Source organism: Trichomycterus rosablanca, chromosome 2 (genome assembly GCF_030014385.1).
Source record: "Trichomycterus rosablanca isolate fTriRos1 chromosome 2, fTriRos1.hap1, whole genome shotgun sequence".
NCBI lineage: Eukaryota > Metazoa > Chordata > Actinopteri > Siluriformes > Trichomycteridae > Trichomycterus > Trichomycterus rosablanca.
In genome coordinates, this window is record NC_085989.1 from 32,329,755 (window position 1) to 32,348,884 (window position 19,130).

A 19,130-nucleotide genomic window follows, 5' to 3' on the forward strand; every position below is an offset into this window, starting at 1 on the left:
CTGCTCTGTGGTGGTCCTGGGAGAGTCCTGACCATTGAAGAACAGCATGAAAGGGGGCTAACATAGCATGCAGAGAAGCATATGGACTACAGTCAGTAATTGTAGAACTACACAGTGCTCCTATATGGTAATTGGAGCTGACAGTGTGTGTAGAAGCAAGGAGCTGCTATTAATGTTATGGCTGATCGGTGTATGTCATATATTACATTTCCGGGTTCTCTATTTGACTGTTGTAATTGCCATGAAAACATAATCCACGGAGCTCCCAATTAACAGTTGTTGTATTGATGTTGCTTTTAGGGGCAGTTTGGAATCTTAGCTTTGGCACTCATATTGTGACCTTGTGTGGCTCACAGCTTTACAGCCTAAAGGTTTTTGAGTTACAATTATAGCATTACAATTAACCTGGGTAATCTAGCAGTGAAGAAAATTGACAAACATTTTGAAAGATGTCATTCTATAACCATTCTACAACCGGTTTTACTACTTATGAGGATTGCATAGTCATGAGTTTGATTTAAAACATGTTAACAATGGAGATTTCAGAAATATCAGAAGCCACTATTAAAAAAGGGTGTCCATATACTTTTGACCATATTGTCATGTTTTACTATATTTTTTTAGGGCAGCACTGTCGCCTCACAGCAAGAAGGTCCGGGTCCTTTCTGTGTGGAGTTTGCATGTTCTTCCCGTGTCTGTGTGGGTTTCCTCCAGGAGCTCTGGTTTCCTCCCACAGTCCAAAGACATGCAGTCAGGTTAATTGGAGATACAAAATTGTCCATGACTGTGTTTGACATTAAACTTGTGAACTGATGAATCTTACAGTAACTACCGTTTCTGTCATGAATGTAACCAAAGAGTGTAAAACATAACTTTGAAATCCTGATGAATAAATAATAATAATTTTTTTAATGTGTTATTCCAGACCATGTACAGTATGTCTGCAGGCATAATGTGTGCATTTTGTTTTTGTCTCTCTCTGTGCCTGTGTGTATTTTGTAAGCTTGTGTAAGCTAAAGACTGCAGATAGATAGAATCTCTGTGTGTGCTGTAGCTGTGTACTTATGCTCAGTTTGTGAGTTTGTGTACCAGGCAGGACTAACATCAGACTCTGTGCCTCAACTGTCCAATTAAACTGGAAACATCAGTACATTTAGCTGAGGAAAGGGGAGTGAGAGTGAGAAGCGTTACACGTCTGTTAGCCCAGCTTTATTACATTTAAGTCTTGCCTTCCCCAAGAGACCCACTCACTCCAACCAATTTCCAACACAAACGTACACACAAATTTACACACACACATACACATCCAGTTTGCTCATTATTTCCCATACACACAACAAAAGCTTTATCCCCTAAACTCGGGGCTCTGCATTGGGGTGGTATAAGGGTGCATTTCTTTATACAGTAAATAAGGGATTTTTAAACATATATCTATTTAAATATGTAATACTGCCTTTAAATGTTCATATTGTTTCATTACTTATAGTGTTATTAATTATTCATTAGTTTTTGTAGCGTTTATCATTCTCTAGAAGAAACCACTTTGTACAGACTTAAACTACTCAATAAATAGCATATTTATAACCTTCTTAGCAATTGCGTCTATGATTTAATGGCCTTCAGCAATCTTTCCTGCAATATGTGTTATGCATTGAATATGATAAATATGTAGCCCCCTGACTAGAACCCATTAACTAGACAACCCACTTAACACAGCATAGAAAACCTGCCAAATATCACAAATATCTTAACCACTTGGGTCCATTCAGTTTACCAAACTAAACTTTTTATATTTAACAAACTGCTATGTAAAGGTACTACTTATATATACAGTATACTATATACAGGTCATGATCCAAAAAAATCTGAAGCAAAAGTGTCAAGGGACAGGACTGATGGTTACATATATAGTTATTTTTTTAGAATTATTTATTAGAATTATTATTTCCAGCATCCTGCAGCTCCGGAAAAAATAACTGTATTTACCCATTAAAGTAACTGACAGATGTCACTCCACATGGTGCCTTGTTAGATTTAAAAATAACATTGTTATTAATTCTTAAAACCATGGTTTCCTTAACATATTAACTTTTTAACTATTGATGAATCCATATGGTGTCATCAAAGCTCTGTTGAGGATTTTTTAAGATGTTTAGTACCTGGGGTCCATGTCAAATATGAATAATAATAATAGTAACAATACAATCTAAACATGCATGTTGTGTCATTGTTAAGTAGTGGAATATACCACTTACTAACATAAAATTGCTACTAAACTAAAATGCAATATTAAATAAATATTTCACACTTGTAAAATAGACACCATTATTGAAACTGTACGGCAACTGTACGTTTCCTTACATTGGGTTACAAAAATATTGTAACATGTAATATCCACAATTTTCTTTCTTTTTTTTCAGTATGGGCAGTATTAAAAATCCTGATGCCCTACGTAAGCACTAAGAAACTACACAAGAGTGTTCTTTTATCTTTGACCAGATACTCATGATAATTAATTATATGATATTTAAAACTCGGACCCTGTGGTAACAAAATTCTGATTAGGTCAGTAATTGTTCTAGAGCAGTTTTTACACCTTGAAACTTTGATTTAAATGCAGTGCAGGTCTACATGCCTTTTATCATAAAATAATGAATCAGCCAATTTACAGCATATCTGCTGTATTTTGTATAGTTATTAGATGTATGTTTAAATAATAACTTAAATGCTGATGTGTGTAATTTTGAGATTAATTTATCCACACAGAGAATAAAGTATATACAGTATAAGCATGTACAGGGTGGTAAATTAAATAGAGTAAAACAAAATCTGTCATTAAAGGCAAATACTTAAATATGGGTCTGATGATTTGCTAAAAAAATCTTGGATGTTTAAAGGATGATAAATAAAGACTTTAACCCACGATGTCTTTGTCAACTGTTAAGTACAGCCACAAATCAGAAGAAGTTGGGGCAATATGGAAAATGTAATGAAAAAAGGTATTTCCTACATTTCATACTGTGTCTTCTATTTCATTGCAAATACTACAAACCCAAGAGTTTTCATATTTTTTCTGGACATTTCATTTGTTAATATACCTCCATTACTGTATTTTAGGCCTGCAATACATTCTGAAAAAAGTTGGGGGCAATTTAGGGCTAGTAATAATTATAATAATTAAAAAATAAATAACAATCAACAAGTATGTCAACAGAGGCATAAGAAAATGATATAAAATGAAGAAAATTAAATGCTTAAAAACAATGTTCTGAAAGAAAGATTGGAAGGGATTCACATATTTCTTTGCGCAGAATAAATGGGACAAAATAACACCTGAAACGCCTCATCGTTTGGTATCCATGGTGCCATAACCTATTTGAAATGTTGGAGGAAAGGCCACATTACAAAGTGGTAAATGCTTTACTGTATGTTGCAGGCCTGAAATGCAGGAATGGATGTACAGTATATTAACAAATGAAATGAATCTGACCAGACAAAACATGAAATATCTTGGGTTCATAACCGCAGTGAAATAAAAGTCAAAGTTAATGTAAAAATCACTTTTTCTCTGAGAGAGAATCAATAATGGTATGGGCAGCCACCTGGTGGAAACCATTAGGTCCAGACATTGCTTTACATGGTCATAAAACAGCCAACAAATAGGCAGCATTACAGGACCAGATGCACCCTTGGAAGCCAACAACCTTTTGCAATGATGATGTCTTATTCCAGAATTATCATGCTCCAATAACTGCCTGCTAAAATGTGTTTGATGAACACCAGTCATTTGCCATTAATAGCTTTTTTTTAATGACCAAATTTAAACATAATTAAAATTTAATTCGATTTTCTGGAATCAAGTCTAAGAAATAGTTATCCACCTTTTATTTTTACTTTATGGTCCAACATTTTACCACAAAGGCATCAGATTATGTATGAAAGCATTTCAAGCCTTCAAGCATTTAGTTATAGCCATTCTGTTAAGCTTTACTTATTATTAGTTTTTTTTACATTAATGCTTTATGTTGCTGTATTACTGTCCACCTCCTGTGTAAAAATGTGTTTACCATGTTAAGTGAATAAGATCATTATTTACATATCTCTAAGTATCCATAGATAAATGATTAATTATCCCATTAAATCTTCCTTAAATTAACACTTTCCCAAGGTAACTGATGAAATATGTCCAGCAAAGACAATTAGTGCAACTTCTCTAGGAGAAGGGAAAATTAAGGCAGAAAACAGTGTTGGAGTGTGATATTGAAAGTGTATACAGTAACTGTATGACGCAAATGAAAGGAAACAAGCCATTTTCAGTGAGCCACAGAAATATATATTCCTAAAAATTCCCTTTTAGCTCGTTTTCTACTTTCTTATAAAGTAATTAATCTTACATTTACAATTGAAGAAGGATATTGCCAAATGTTCTCATTATATTTTTTCCCTCTCGGTGCAGGTGCACTTAGGGTTTTCACAGTAATGAAGATTTCAGATGCTGGCTGCTGTTAATGGCATTTTGCCAGTAAAGCATGGTTTACTGTCACTATCCAGTACTGGTGGCCCTTCATCCATTCAGCATTGTGAATAGAGCAGATGCTTCTCGTTCTTTAGACTCTGCAGTGAAGAGAGCAGAGGGAAGCTTTAATTTAAGCTTTAAGAGGGCATTGATTTTAGATGCTCCAGTTAATAATAGGCCTGACCCCAACAACTTCATACAAACTGTATAACAATAGTAATACTAACAATAATAATACACTGATGTCAGTATGTAAATTATAAAAAAAATCATAATAAGGCTGATAAATGCCTACATGCATCTATCCCATTGTGTGTATACACCGATCAGCCATAACATTAAAACCACCTGCTTGTTTGTACACTCACTTTGTAGTTCTACAATTACTGACTGTAGTCCATCTATTTCTTTACATACTTTTTTTTTGCCTGCTTTCACCCTGTTCTTCAATGGTCAGGACCATCACAGAGCAGGTATTATGAAGGTGGTGGATCATTCTCAGCACTGCAGTGACAATGACATAGTGTGTGCTGTGCTGGTATGAGTGGATCAGACACAATGCTGCTGGAGTTTTTAAATTCCGTGTCCACTCACTGTCCACTCTATTAGACACTCCTACCTAGTTGGTCCACCTTGTAGATGTAAAGTCAGAGACGATCGCTAATCTATTGCTGCTGTTTGAGTTGGTCATCTTTGAGATCTTCATCAGTGGTCACAGGATGCTGTCCATGGGGCGCTGTTGGCTGGATATATTTTTGGTTGGTGGACTATTCTCAGTCCAGCAGTGACAGTGAGGTGTTTAAAAACTCCATTAGCACTGCTGTGTCTTATCCACTCATACCACACACACACACTAACACACCACCACCATTTCACTGTCACTGCAGTGCTGAGAATGATCCACCACCTAAATAATACCTGCTCTGTGGTGGTTCTGTGGGGGTTCTGACCATTGAAGAACAGCATGAAAGGGAGCTAACAAAGCATGCAGAGAAACAGATGGACTACAGTCAGTAATTGAGTAATTGTAGAACTACAAAGTGCTTCTGTATGGTAAGTGGAGCTGATAAAATGGACAGTGAGTGTAGGAGGTGGTTTTAATGTTATGGCTGATTGGGGATGTTAAATATAATCTATTTGGCATATAATCTAGAGACTGATGATGAACAGCTTAATAAATGGATTAGTGTAGCAGATTATTAGAGTAAAAGACTATAATTCAACAGTGATTAAATCCTTTCATGAACAATAAAACATGTTTGCTCCATCATCAGGTTAATTTCCCATCTGTGACCAGAGAGCTTAATTGCCACTGATCTTTGAATGAGAGGGTTGGCATTCATTTTCCTCTAATGGGTCAAAGTAAGAACAATTTCTGGCATTTCTGAGCTGATTGGTATCTGTTGTGTGATATAAAGTAAACATGAATGTTATCTTGTATGGCACGGCTATCAGTATCAGTCATTTACATGTAAAAATGTACATGTGTTTTGTATCATTTTTCTTCAGTTGTTTAAACTGAAAAGGCACTGAGAGATGAGCGTATGAGCGAGTGAAAATCTCTGTGTAGGAAAATGGGGAATGGATTAGCAGGGCAGAGCTGCTTTTTTCCCTCATGGCAGAGTCACACTCTACAAACTGAAAGATACTGAGTTTAATGAGGACCAGTCTCAGACAAGAAGTACAGACAATATAGAAGTCAGACAGTATGCACAAACCTGTGTATGAACACAATGCCTACTTCAAGGTTCCATTTGTTCTCACTCTAATAGCATTCTAAATCAAAGTTTTACAAATCTTTGAACACAAATTGCATCATTTAGCACAATTTAGTCACTTCTACATGCAACCCACTGGTTACCAGTTGTCATAGTATTATTATTGTTGCTTTCTCACTTGGTCAGAGTTGCACTCAGATGGAGCATGATATAGCTGTTTTATCCTCAGCTGGTGTTTTAGTCCACAGCTGGTTCACCAACAACCTTCCACTATAATGTGTAAATGTGGATTATAGTACTGTACCTTTCACTATATTCCACATTTCTAAATCCAATAGAGGAAGTCTTTTCAGCATAGCTGTGAAAAGTGTACAAACACAGACACCATGAGTGTGGGCACTACTCCAGGCACTGGAGGAGGCATGTGATGACATCCACACAGATGAATATCAGGGATGGTTCTGGCATGCCAGGTGTGTTTTTTCCCTGCTGCATGGCCAGGGGGGACATCGCAGCCTATGTGGATGTTCAATTGAATTTTTTAGTTCAGCTGAACACGTACTGTATATTGTAGTAACAACTCATGTTTTTCTTTCTTTTTGTATCCGTGCACTGATTTTCTTTGTAGTTTTTCTCATTGTACTAACAAATGCAAAATAAGGGTTCAAGAGAATTAATACATCACAGATACAGTTGTTACTGCATTATAAAAAATGTCCCAACTTGACAAATTGCCTGCCTGGAAACAGGATTTACATTTACATTTTCTGCATTTAGCAGACACTCTTATCCAGAGCGACTTACAGAAGTGCTTTCACAGTAAACATTACCTTACTCTAGTTTAAGTAAACAACAGTCCAAGAACACAAATCTGCTAAAACCTGTTAGAACCAAAGTGCTTTTTTTTTAAAGAAATGAAAGGGCGTTAGTAAGTAAGTACAAGTCAGCTTAAGTGCTTAGTAAAAAGGTAAGACAGTGAGAGACTCAGATGTTCGGACAGACAGGGGAAGTTTGTTCCACCACTTGGGTGCCAGTACAGAGAAGGGTTTGTATATTATAACTAGGGCCCTACTAAATTCACAGGAAAATGTACTTAATTTTACGGACCTTGTTTTTCAAAAATGTGATTTTTAAAGAAGAGTGCCACATTTCACAGCAGTCATTAAATAAATTAAATTATAGAATCAATGGAAGCTACAATACACAGCACAGCCTACCCTAGTAGCGCCCTTTCAAAGACCAATATTCTTGTCCGTGTTTTGACTGATCCACCTCTGCGTCTTCAGAATCGGTTGGGAGTTTTCCAAACTCGGGTACCTGAACATTGACATCTTGAACATTTTGTCTAACCGGTTGTTAATGTAACTGAGCGTCTTTAGAGTTTGCTAAGTTCATAAAGAAAAATAAACTGTACACGCACAGAGATGATCACGTGTGTAGAGAAGCACACTTTTCCTTTAACTATAGAATCCCCAAAAGAGACAAAATGCACTCAATACATAAACACATTCATCAAATATTGTCAGCACACTACACAACAGAAAAGTCTGTTACACTAACGTAATTGCCGTATGATTGCTAGGACCGCCTCATATTGCATATTGCGCCTCATATTTCATAAGATACGAGAAAAAGGACATTCAATCCCTAAACACAAACCTTAAATTTTGAATTTCATGGCAAATTGCATATTACACAGGAAACGGCTCATTTCATGGTCCGTGGCGTGAAATTCATGGGTGTGAATTAGGTAGGGCCTTAATTAGAACTGATAGAACAAAGTTGCAAAAGCATTTCCGGTTGCTGCTGCTAAATTGAATAAAACTGAGGAGAAATATTGAGCTGTTTTAAAGCCTCAGCATCTTGGGTCACTTGGGTATTTAAAATATTTTTTATGTGTATGGGGTCATTGTCCTGTTGCTTTATTTAACATTTATAAAGCTTGTGTAATGGGCATTGTGTCATTTTAATTCTTTGTTTCCTCAGTAAAAATTGCAAGCTATCCAGCCTCTAATTTAGCAAAGCCCCCTTTAATTATGATGCTTGCTCCACCACACTTCACAGCTAGGATAAGGTATGTGTTAGTATGCAGTGAATTTTCTCCACACACAGTATTGTGCATTTCTGCCAATAATTTTAGCTTGTCTCAACTAGCCACAGAACACTGTCCAAAAGTGTTGTAGAACAGCCAGTTGTGTCCTTCTATGACCACCACATTTACTTATTAGTTGTTGATCTTCTAGAAAATGCTTAAACGTGACATCTATTATACCTGTGGCAATTTTTGCAGTTTAAAGAGCTTCTATTTTTCATGAATAATCAATGCAGAAATACATGTACATTTCAATTTGTTTAGAAACTTCTTGAACTCATATGTTCATGTCTTGGTAAATCATAATTAAAAATGCATCAAGATTTAGATTATGATCAGTGTTAATGATACAATACAATAAATGTGTATTAGCTTTTTGAGACACAGAAACTATTCAGTAGTGACTCAATCCTTATAACAATTGTCTGGGTGACAATTGTTATAAGGATTGAGTCACTACTGAATAGTTTCTCTGTCTCAAAAAGCTAATATGTTGTAAAGATGTTGTAATTAGAAAGAGTTTTACTGGAAGATTTAATGAAGTTTGAATGAGAGTGTGTGTTAGTATAGTAGTGTGCATGTTTGCATGGTGTGACTTGTGAAATGTAAGCTACAATGTTTAGCTAATCACATAAATTATATACAACCCAGGTAGTATAACACAGCACTACATTTTATAATGTCTTGTCACACTCTCTTCTGCTTTTTCTTCTTCTTTACGCATTCAGTTTATCTTCATCTGTTGTTTCATTTACTATTTCGATTGTCCCTATTCGACCCTTTACTCTCTCCCTCCTCACAGCATTCAATATCTTTCTGTCTTCTTTTTAATTCTCTTTTCTTCCTCCACACTTATAGTCTCTCTATTGTTGTGTCCTTTTTGTTCATCGTTTTAAGAAGGAAACAGTGTGCTCTTGCCAGTATTTAGGATTCACTGAGGCCCTTCACTAATCTCTGAGACAGCCAAGCCAAGTAATTGAAAGGCATGTGGTTTGCAAAACTGAAATGGCTGTGGATTTATCTCCATATGACAGTCAAATGTTGGAATGTGCCAGATCACAGCTCTTATTGTCAGTCGGGATGCTAAAAAGTAAGAGTATTGTAAATTACACTGACAAAGACTACAGGAAAATAGCTGGACCAGGAGTACCATTATGGGTGATTATGGGTGATTGTCAATTGATGTGTAAAAATTACACTGATATGCATTTAATATCAAATTCACAACTTTCAGATACTTTCTGAATCTTCTATATGTGCAATTCTAGTCAAAGTTTACATATATTTTAAGAGACCTGGACACTATGGGTTGTTCGGAAACCTAGTGAGCTCTGTACGTAGACAGCATTTTACGTCATCCTACGAGTGTTCCTTAAAATGCTGCCTAGTAAGGTTCCTTAAATTTGAACGTTATTTTGACTGAACAAGGAGGGGGCATCCGATGCCTCCTTAGCAGTGAAGGCAATTCCAGCATTCAGTGCTGCACAACTTTTCTCACAAAAAAGTTACAAATATGGCGGATGAATGCGGAACAACGAACTTTGATTTGCAGTTATTTTTAAACGTAAATACATTATCATTGATTTTTAATTTGTATAAATGTGTACAAGTGTCATTTATTTGCAAATTCCGCCTTGTCAGCGACAGTTTAACCGTTTTCTGTACACAGAGGGAGATGTTAGTTGACATGCTAGCGTGTTGTGCCACCTCATCCCATTGGTTTGAATGGCATTAGTTTAGTAAGCGAAAACCAATGTAAATGCTGTAATCACTGTCTAAGTAATGCGTTTGAGTAACCTGCCTATATAGGCAGTAGACAACAAGGCAGCTCACTAGGTTTTGGAACAGACCCTATGGCAGTCTTCCATCTCCAACAGATTTCAATAATTGTTATAGCAGATATTTTTCTTAATGTTCCTTTTTATTATGCTAGCAGGTTCAATTCTCTGGTGGACGTGACTAGCAGGCCATCATCTAAAATCCACAAACGGTTATGGAAGCCAGCTTGCTGATATTACTCTTGCAAATCAAGTCAGCTGCATTGCTGATGCCAGCACATTTCTAGGGCTGTGCCAAGCTCAGAAAAAGGCCACCCAAGCCCTCTCTAGTCTCTCTATTTAAATTACTGATACAGTGGCATTGGTATAACCGCTTCACAATTGGAGACCTGCCATTCTGTGCCCAGTGGCTTATAAATACCTACTATTGTCTCTGACAGGACAGTGAGGAATGAGCCACCTGGGAATATGTGGGTTTGTGAGTAAAGCAACCTTTATCTGGTTTATGTGACCTGCTTCATCATTTTTTTTAACCCAGCACCACACTTGATTTAGTTTTATATAGTTTATTGCTATGAAGAAAAAGGCCAGATTTCCTAGATACCTATACAGATCTTAAAACAGTTTTTGCAGAGCAAGATTATGCTTTAAATGAAGTCTTTATCAGTCTAATGCAGCAGACAATTCTGAAACCACTAAGAAATTAAACCTTTGAGAACTCAATAAAGAGCCTTAATTTGCATTAGCTCTAATGTGTTATTTAAAGATCACCCAGATGTACACCGGTCAGCCATAACATTAAAGCCACCTCCTTGTTTCTACACTCACTGTCCATTTTATCAGCTCCACTTACCATATAGAAGCACTTTGCAGTTCTACAATTACTGACACAGGCAGCGCCCTGTGACCGCTGATGAAAGTCTAGAAGATGACCAACTTAAACAGCAGCAATAGATGAGCGATCGTCTCTGACTTTACATCTACAAGGTGGATGAACTAGGTAGGAGTGTCTAATAGAGTGAAAAGTGAGTGGACACGGTATTTAAAACTCCATCAGCGCTGCTGTGTCTGATCCACTCATACCAGCACAACACACACTAACACACACCACCATGTCAGTGTCACTGCAGTGCTGAGAATGATCCAACACCTAAATAATACCTACTCTGTGGTGGTCCTGACCATTGAAGAACAGGGTGAAAACAGGCTAAAAAGGTATATAGAAAAATAGATGGACTACAGTCAGTAATTGTAGAACTACAAAGTGCTTTTATATGGCAAGTGGAGCTGATAAAATTGACAATGAGTGTAGAAACAAAAAGGTGGTTTTAATGTTATGGCTGATCAGTGTATTCAAGGTGTGTTGCAACTATGGTAAAAAACTAAGGAGCTGAGAGAGGAGATAATTTCATAGCACCAAAAAGGCAGTGGATATAGAAAAATGTCCAAGACCTTGAACATTCCTAGAGACACCTATAGTGGTTAAAAACTTATAAGGTAATAGATTACCTTATTAATAAACTAAACAACTTTTAAACAATTAACCACATGAGCTATATTGAGAACGCACAGTAGCATTGACATTATAAAGAAATGTAAAAAAAAAAAAAATCATACAAATTCATCTACAAAAAAAATCTGCACAACAATTGACTATTTGGGCCAAATGTGAACGTGGCTATATATAGAGAGAGACAGCAAAGAGATTGAGAGCTGCCCCTGCCTGTGTGTTCAGTGGCCTTGGTGTTTTGTAAATAAAAGCACTGGACGATATGTGCACATTGTCCTTGTCCATTATAAATCCCCCTGTGCTGAGTGCTGTTTTTCCTGCTTTTTTCTCCGTATTCCAAAAGAGCTTGGATAATGCTAATTTTTGAGCACTGCCTATACTGAGCATGTACAGCCCCTAAATGTACCATGCTGTAAGCTAAACAATGGGATTATGTACACTACATAGCCAAATATACACCGATCAGCCATAACAAACCACCTCCTTGTTTCTACACACATTGTTCATTTTATCAGCTCCAATTACCATTAAGAAGCACTTTGTAGTTTTACAATTACTGACTGTAGTCCATATGTTTTTCTGCATGCTTTGTTAGCCTGTTTCATGCTGTTCTTCAATGGTCAGGACTCTCCCAGGACCACCACAGAGTAGGTATTATTTGGGTGGTGGATCATTCTCAGTACTGCAGTGACACTGACATGGTGGTGGTGTGTTAGTGTGTGTTGTGCTGGTATGAGTGGATCAGATATAGCAATGCTGATGGAGTTTTTAAAAACCTCATTGTCACTGCTGGACTGAGAATAGTCCACCAACCAAAAATATCCAGCCAACAGCGCCCTGTGGACAGCGTCCTGTAACCACTGATGAACGTCTAGAAGATGACCAACTCAAACAGCAGCAATAGATGAGCGATCGTCTCTGACTTTACATCTAAAAGGTGGATCAACAGTAAGTGGACACTGCATTTTAAAACTCCATCAGCATTGCTTTGCCTTATCCACTCATACCAGCACAACACACACTAACACACAATCACCATGTCAGTGTCACTGCAGTGCTGAGAATCATCCACCACCTAAATAATACCTGCTCTGTGGTGGTCCTGGGAGAGTCCTGACCATTGAAGAACAGGGTGAAAGCAGGTTTAAAAAGTATGTAGAGAAATAGATGGACTACAGTCAGTAATTGTAGAACTACAAAGTGCTCCTATATGGTAAGTGGAGCTGATAAAATGGAAAGTGAGTGTAGAAACAAGGAGGTGGTTTTAATGTTATGGCTGATCAGGGTATGCAGACCATGTAGTTTTGGACACTATAATGGTTGTAGGGGATTACTAAGAATTTAAAACAGCTGCCACTGTGTTAAAAAGTGAGGCTTTGAAATGTGTCTGTAGAATTTGTGCCCATTTAGTCAAAGAAGTATTTGTGAAGTCATGTTCTAATGTTGGCCTGGCTTGCGAACAGTATTTTAATGCATCCCAAATGTGTTTGTTCTGGTTAAGTTCAAGGCTTTTGTGATGGTCACTGGAGTTCCTTCATAGTAGACTTATTAAACCATGACTTTATGGATCTTGCTTTGTGCGTGATCATCCTGAAACTGTTAAGGGACTCTTACTAAACTTTGTGCCATAAAGTTGATTTTCTACACCTGTTAGCAAGGAGTGTGGCTAAAACACATGAACACCTTAGAAGTTAGAAGGTGGGTTGACATACAAAACCCTTAAACTTTACATGACAAAAGTACAAAGAAATGACTTAATGTTTTGGCTTACCACCTTTATTGTTTTATGTAAATATAAACAACTCAACATACTCATATAAAATTGGGACAAAGGCAAACAAATAAGAGTAAGTAAGTAAATATACATGCTTTAATAAAAAGTTTTGCATTGCAATTCTTTAATACAATGTTGGGATGGTACAGCGGTCTGTTACGCTACCCCACCAGCCTGAATGGGTGGTCTACAGGCACAATTAGCCATGTCTGAGAGACAGAGGACTGGAAGAGGTATCACCTAATTGACACTGTAACAGTAACTGGTCCAGGCACCACTTTGAGTGGTTATGGAGTACTTTATGTATAGCATGTTCCCTTGTGTGTGTGTGTGTAACAGCTATAGAAAGTGTCCACTGCTTCTGGGTGGCAACACATGTGTTGATGGGGGCATGTGCTAGATTGTGCTTCTCCTTGGCCAGCATGAATGTGGTGCATGAGGCAAAGGTTGACAAGGCAACAGAAAGAAAGAGTTACAGATAAAATTTGCAATAGATTATAGTAGATAAAATTAGAACTGATTATTTTTTGATTATTTTAGAATATCTTAGGTCTAAAGGGCTCTGACAGTTCCACTCGGTTTGATTGTATTGTGCTACAAGCAAGAGTGAATTTATTAAGAGAAAATGTAGGGGAAGAAATAAAGTACAAATAAAGACATGCAATGAAACTGTTAGGAAACAAAATGAAAGGTTAAGGACAAGGAAACTTGCAAAGTAAATCTGTGTTTGGGGGGGGGGGGGGGCGGATGGGGGGTGTAATTGGAAGATGGTGATGACTAGCTTAGCACGGCCTGCAGGAGATCTCAGCAAGATTTACTGTACTGATCCATGGAGCTCAACAGGAGAATTGACCTACTGTGGATTTACACTCGCACACTGACTCATCTGTAGACTGAAACAAATTTGTACAGTGCTGTGGAAAAGTATTGCCCTGTCCCAATTTCTTTTAACTTTGCATATTTGTTACACATATATGTTTCAGATGAGCAAGCTACTTTTAATATTACACAAAGATAACCCAAGTAAACACAAAATGCTTGTTAACTGATGGTGTCCAGCCCCATCTGGCTCTATATGAAAAAGTAACTTCTCCCTTAGGTACTAAATCAACCAGTTAACAACCAAACTTAATTGACAGTTGGGTCTACTAGCCACATATAGGCATGATTACTGCCAGACCGGTTCAGTCCAAATATCCTGTAAACAGATCTTAAAAATCATCTCATGATGCCATCTTTAGGCAATTCAAATGCACATTTAAAACAAAGTCATTATAATCTACCAGTCTGGAACGGGTTACAATGCCATTGCTAAGTCTCTGAGACTCCAGTAAATTATCCACAAATGGTGAAGACTGGAACCATTGAAGAACCTTCCCAGGAGTGGATGGCCTACTAATACTTTATCAAGAATGCATGATTTACTCTCTTAGGAGGTCACAAAAGGCACAGACAAACAACTTCAAAACTGAAGGCCTTACTTGCTTCAGTTAAGGTCAATGTACGTGTTTCCACAATAAGAAAGCCACTGACTTCAAGACATCTGAGATAAAATTTTGTGGATTAATGTGTCAATAGTGGAACTTTTTGGGTCATGTTACATCAAGTGTAAAGCTAACACCATATTCCAATGTAAGAACACCATACCAACAGTCAAACATGATGGTGGTAGTGTGATGGAGTGTCTGGAGCTGATTTGCTTCCACAGGACCTGGATGATCTGTCTTGACCCTAAATTCTGCTCTCTATCAGAAAATCCTGAAGGAGAATGTCCACCCATCAGTTTGTGACGTAAAGCTCAAACCCTATTAAGCTTACTCACTCACTTTCTTAACTGCTTATCCAATTAGGGTCACGGGGGTGCTGGAGCCTATCCCAGCTTTTCAATGGGCGCAAGGCACACAGTAACACCCTGGATGGGGCGCCAGTCCATCGCAGGGCAGACACACATACACGCACACACACACCCATTCACCTACCGGGCAATTCAGTGTCTCCAATTAACCTGACTGCATGTTTTTGGACCGTGGGAGGAAACCGGAGCTCCCGGAGGAAACCCATGCAGACACAGGAAGAACATGCAAACTCTGCACAAAAAGGACCCGGACTGCCTCGCCTGGGGATGAAACCCAGGACCTTTTTGCTGTGAGGCAAGTGCTACTCACCGAGCCACCGTGCCGCCCCCTATTAAGCTTGTCAAGCAAATCCACCTTTATATGGCTCAAAACAAAATTAGGTTTCGGTGTTCTGATGTAAATACCATTGAGTGTTAAGAGCTCCTCCTGAGCTGCTGTTCTCTGTGGCCGCTCCTCTGGTGGTTTTGGTGACATCTAGCGGTGGCTGAAGGTACTTCTCCTCCCATTCCAGCCAATAGATCTCTCCCCTGCCTAATTTGACTCACCTGGCCCTAATTACCTTCTCATCAGCCTCCTGGTTATAAGCCCATGCCTTCCTCTCAGTCAGGACCAGATTGTCAGTTGTTGTTTGCTATGCACACTGTCTGGTTTCCCTTGCGCCTGCAATCTGTTCCTGTGTTCCTGACTTCTCTGCCTGGTTCCTGGATCCCTCGCCGGCTCTCTGTTCCTGTGTTCCTGCCTTCTCTGCCTGGTACCTGGATCCCTCGCCGGCTCTCTGTTCCTGTGTTCCTGCCTTCTCTGCCTGGTACCTGGATCCCTCGCCGGCTCTCTGTTCCTGTGTTCCTGACTTCTCTGCCTAGGTACCTGGATCCCTCGCTAGTGATGGCAAAATGAAGCCTCATGAACCAATGGGGCTTTCCAGTCCAAAGATTCGCCAAAAGGTTCATTACTCGAAGCCTCATGAACTGTTCTCACTAGTGACACCTGCTGTTAAAAGAGAAATATGACAATCTACAGTAATCTGAGCCAGAGTATCTTTGAATGTCTATATAGGAAATCAACCATCTTTGCCACTCTGTATCAATGAATATAAAAGGTTGTTTGCTAGGAAATATTATTAGGTATTAAGTGATGATAAACACTTAAAATAAATACAACAATGATGACACTGACACTGAATGTAAATGTGCTTATTAAACTGGGAGTGCAAGAGTGCTTTATGAATAATGTGTTTATTGAACTTTGAGTGAAGGACAGTAAACTACGACAAAGAAGTATGGAGAAGGGACAAATTCAATTTATTGATTTTTATTTAAAAACATAAGCTTTTTAACAGTGTTGGGGTTTAGGCGATTCCTTTTTTTGGATACAATCTCCCCAGCCTTAGAGAATTCCCTTTCACATGGCACTGAGGAGGCTGGAATGCATAAAAACGTTTGTGCCAACTTATATAAATGTGGATATATATATTTATGTTTGCTCCAGTACATGAGTGGATATTCTTGTCTGGGCAGGTTTACTTCAGATAAGTATCTGTCAACTTCAATGGTTGCATCAACTATTGCACTCGAACTCTGCCTGCTCTGTCCCACATTGGAGTCCAGCAAATGCCAAAGGTCACCTATAAGTGTACAAGGGTACAAAAACAGCAATCAGTGATTGATATTACATTATACACACACATACACACACACATATGCATATATATATGGAAAAGGGTTGTGAGTCTTTGATGACCATATTGACCAGGGCATCATCCACTATTTTCTTTCTGGAATCTGAAACAATATGTAATTGAAGTTATTACAAGGGCCAAACACATGATGTAGATAATTAAATAAAGATTATTTATTTATTATTTACTTTGACTGGTGTCTGGACCACTGGCAGCAGACTGTGCATGCTCATGTATTGCTCTGTAATGCCTTATCATGGAGGATGTGTTGTTGCTGTAAGTGAGCTCCTTATGACACAGCAAGCACCTTACCTGCATCATGACAGTAAAACACATTATGTATAGGTTATGGAGGATATTGTAATCATTACTTTCTGAATATACAATTTTCTGACAATACAATTATGACATACCTTGTTTTGAGCAAACAATTCAAAATGTTCCCAGACAGGAGAAGTCCTCCTCTTTCTGGGTGGCTCCATGGTGTCTATCTAGCCTACAACTAACCTACACTCTATATTAAAATAATATAGATGTATGTAGATAATATAGATGTATATAAATGATAATACAGATGTATATTAATAATAATATAGGTAATTAAGATATATAATACTATATATATATATATATATATATATATATATATATATATATATATATATATAAAACACTAAACTACTCAACTAACTAGTCTACTAAACCCTAACCTAATAATATAAATATTAGATATAATTATATTAATAACTGATAATATTACTATAATAATTATAACTGATATAATCTATAATGTTATTACTAAACTTTACAAACTAACTGTAACGCACACTCCAATCGCCTCGCAACCAGACCAAACAACGCCAAATCAAAACCCACAAAGTGCCTTGCAGTTCAAACCCTCTTTATGCGGTTGCGTGCCGCTACCGTAGCGGCACGAAAAATGAAACGATGACGTGTCCCACTGAATCCGAGGCCTCGTTTGTCATCAGTCACGTGATTTTTTACGTCACAATACACGCCTCGAACCGGGGCTTCATTTGACACGCCCCTTTTTGCTCGACACAGGCTCCGAAGCCTCGCTTCAAATGTCACATCACTATCCCTCGCCGACTCTCAGTTCCTGTGTTCCTGCCTTCTCTGCCTGGTTCCTGGATCTCTCATCCACCTGCCACCTGCGGTTCCTGTCAGCCTCCTACCCCCAAGCGTAGCCACTCGTACCCTCGCCTTCACCCTCGTTCCCTGGTTCTCTTTCTGGACTATTATTCTTAATAAATCACTTAAACCCTGCTCCTGTCTCTGTGGTTGTGTTCGCATCGTGGTTCCAATTCCAAACCCCTCTTAACATTGAGATGCTGTGGCAAGACCTTAAACAGGCAGCTCTTGCTCAAAAAACCTCAAAAGTAGCTAAATTAAAACAATCTGCAAAAAAGAGATGTGCTATAAATACAAAGTTTTTACAAAGACCTGTGATTAATTAGAAATTAGACAAACCTGTCCCCACTTTGCAGTGCTTATATGACTTTAATTAGCCTATGAACGGTGCTTTTGATGCTTAAAAAGGCCAATTTTTTTCAGCAGAACAGAAATGCTATTATCAGCACAAGCAGTCTAAAGGGTACAAGACTATCTCCAAAGACCTTGGCATCCCATCTTCAGTGGAACAGTCAAGAACCTCCCAGGACATGGTGGAAAAAAAACAAGAGACCCCCCTGCTTAAAGAAGGGCATAAAAAGTGTGACTGAACTTAGACTGACGAACCACAATCCTTCTGGGAAATTGTCCTATGAATGTATGAAACCAAACTCTTTGCCAATGAATCAGGGGCGTAACTGCAGGGGGGGCAGGTGCACTGGGGTCCATGGCATGGGGGGGGCCCTCCACGACATGAACTCAACCCCCACAGCACTCATTGGCTGCACTCGCCAGGTCGTTATTAATATATTTCAATATTGTAGCGGCGTTATGTGAGTGACATTCAGCTTAGCCAATCAGAATGCAGCACCCGGTTTATACATGTGCATTTGGACGTAAAAGTTAAATATTAAAATAGTGTGCACAGCAAGGGATTTTGTTAGGTTAAATTTACTAGACTTATTACTTTACTATATATTAGGGCTGTCGAAGTTAACGCGATAATAACGCATTAACGCAATCTCAATTTAACGCGATTAAAAATAATAGTGCCGTTAACGCAGATTCTAGTTCATGTTG

The 19,130-nt window shown here is 38.2% G+C and overlaps 1 long non-coding RNA gene across 1 annotated transcript; it reads right to left on the bottom strand.

The window, feature by feature from the left end:
- Positions 1-16,536: 16,536 nt before the first annotated feature.
- LOC134308911 (uncharacterized) lies at positions 16,537-17,518 on the bottom strand. The gene is made up of 3 exons (XR_010011002.1): positions 17,333-17,518; positions 17,108-17,231; positions 16,537-17,022 (listed from the first exon to the last, which is right to left on the bottom strand). It is a non-coding gene; the product is annotated as an uncharacterized LOC134308911 (long non-coding RNA).
- Between the last annotated feature and the right edge of the window lie 1,612 nt (positions 17,519-19,130).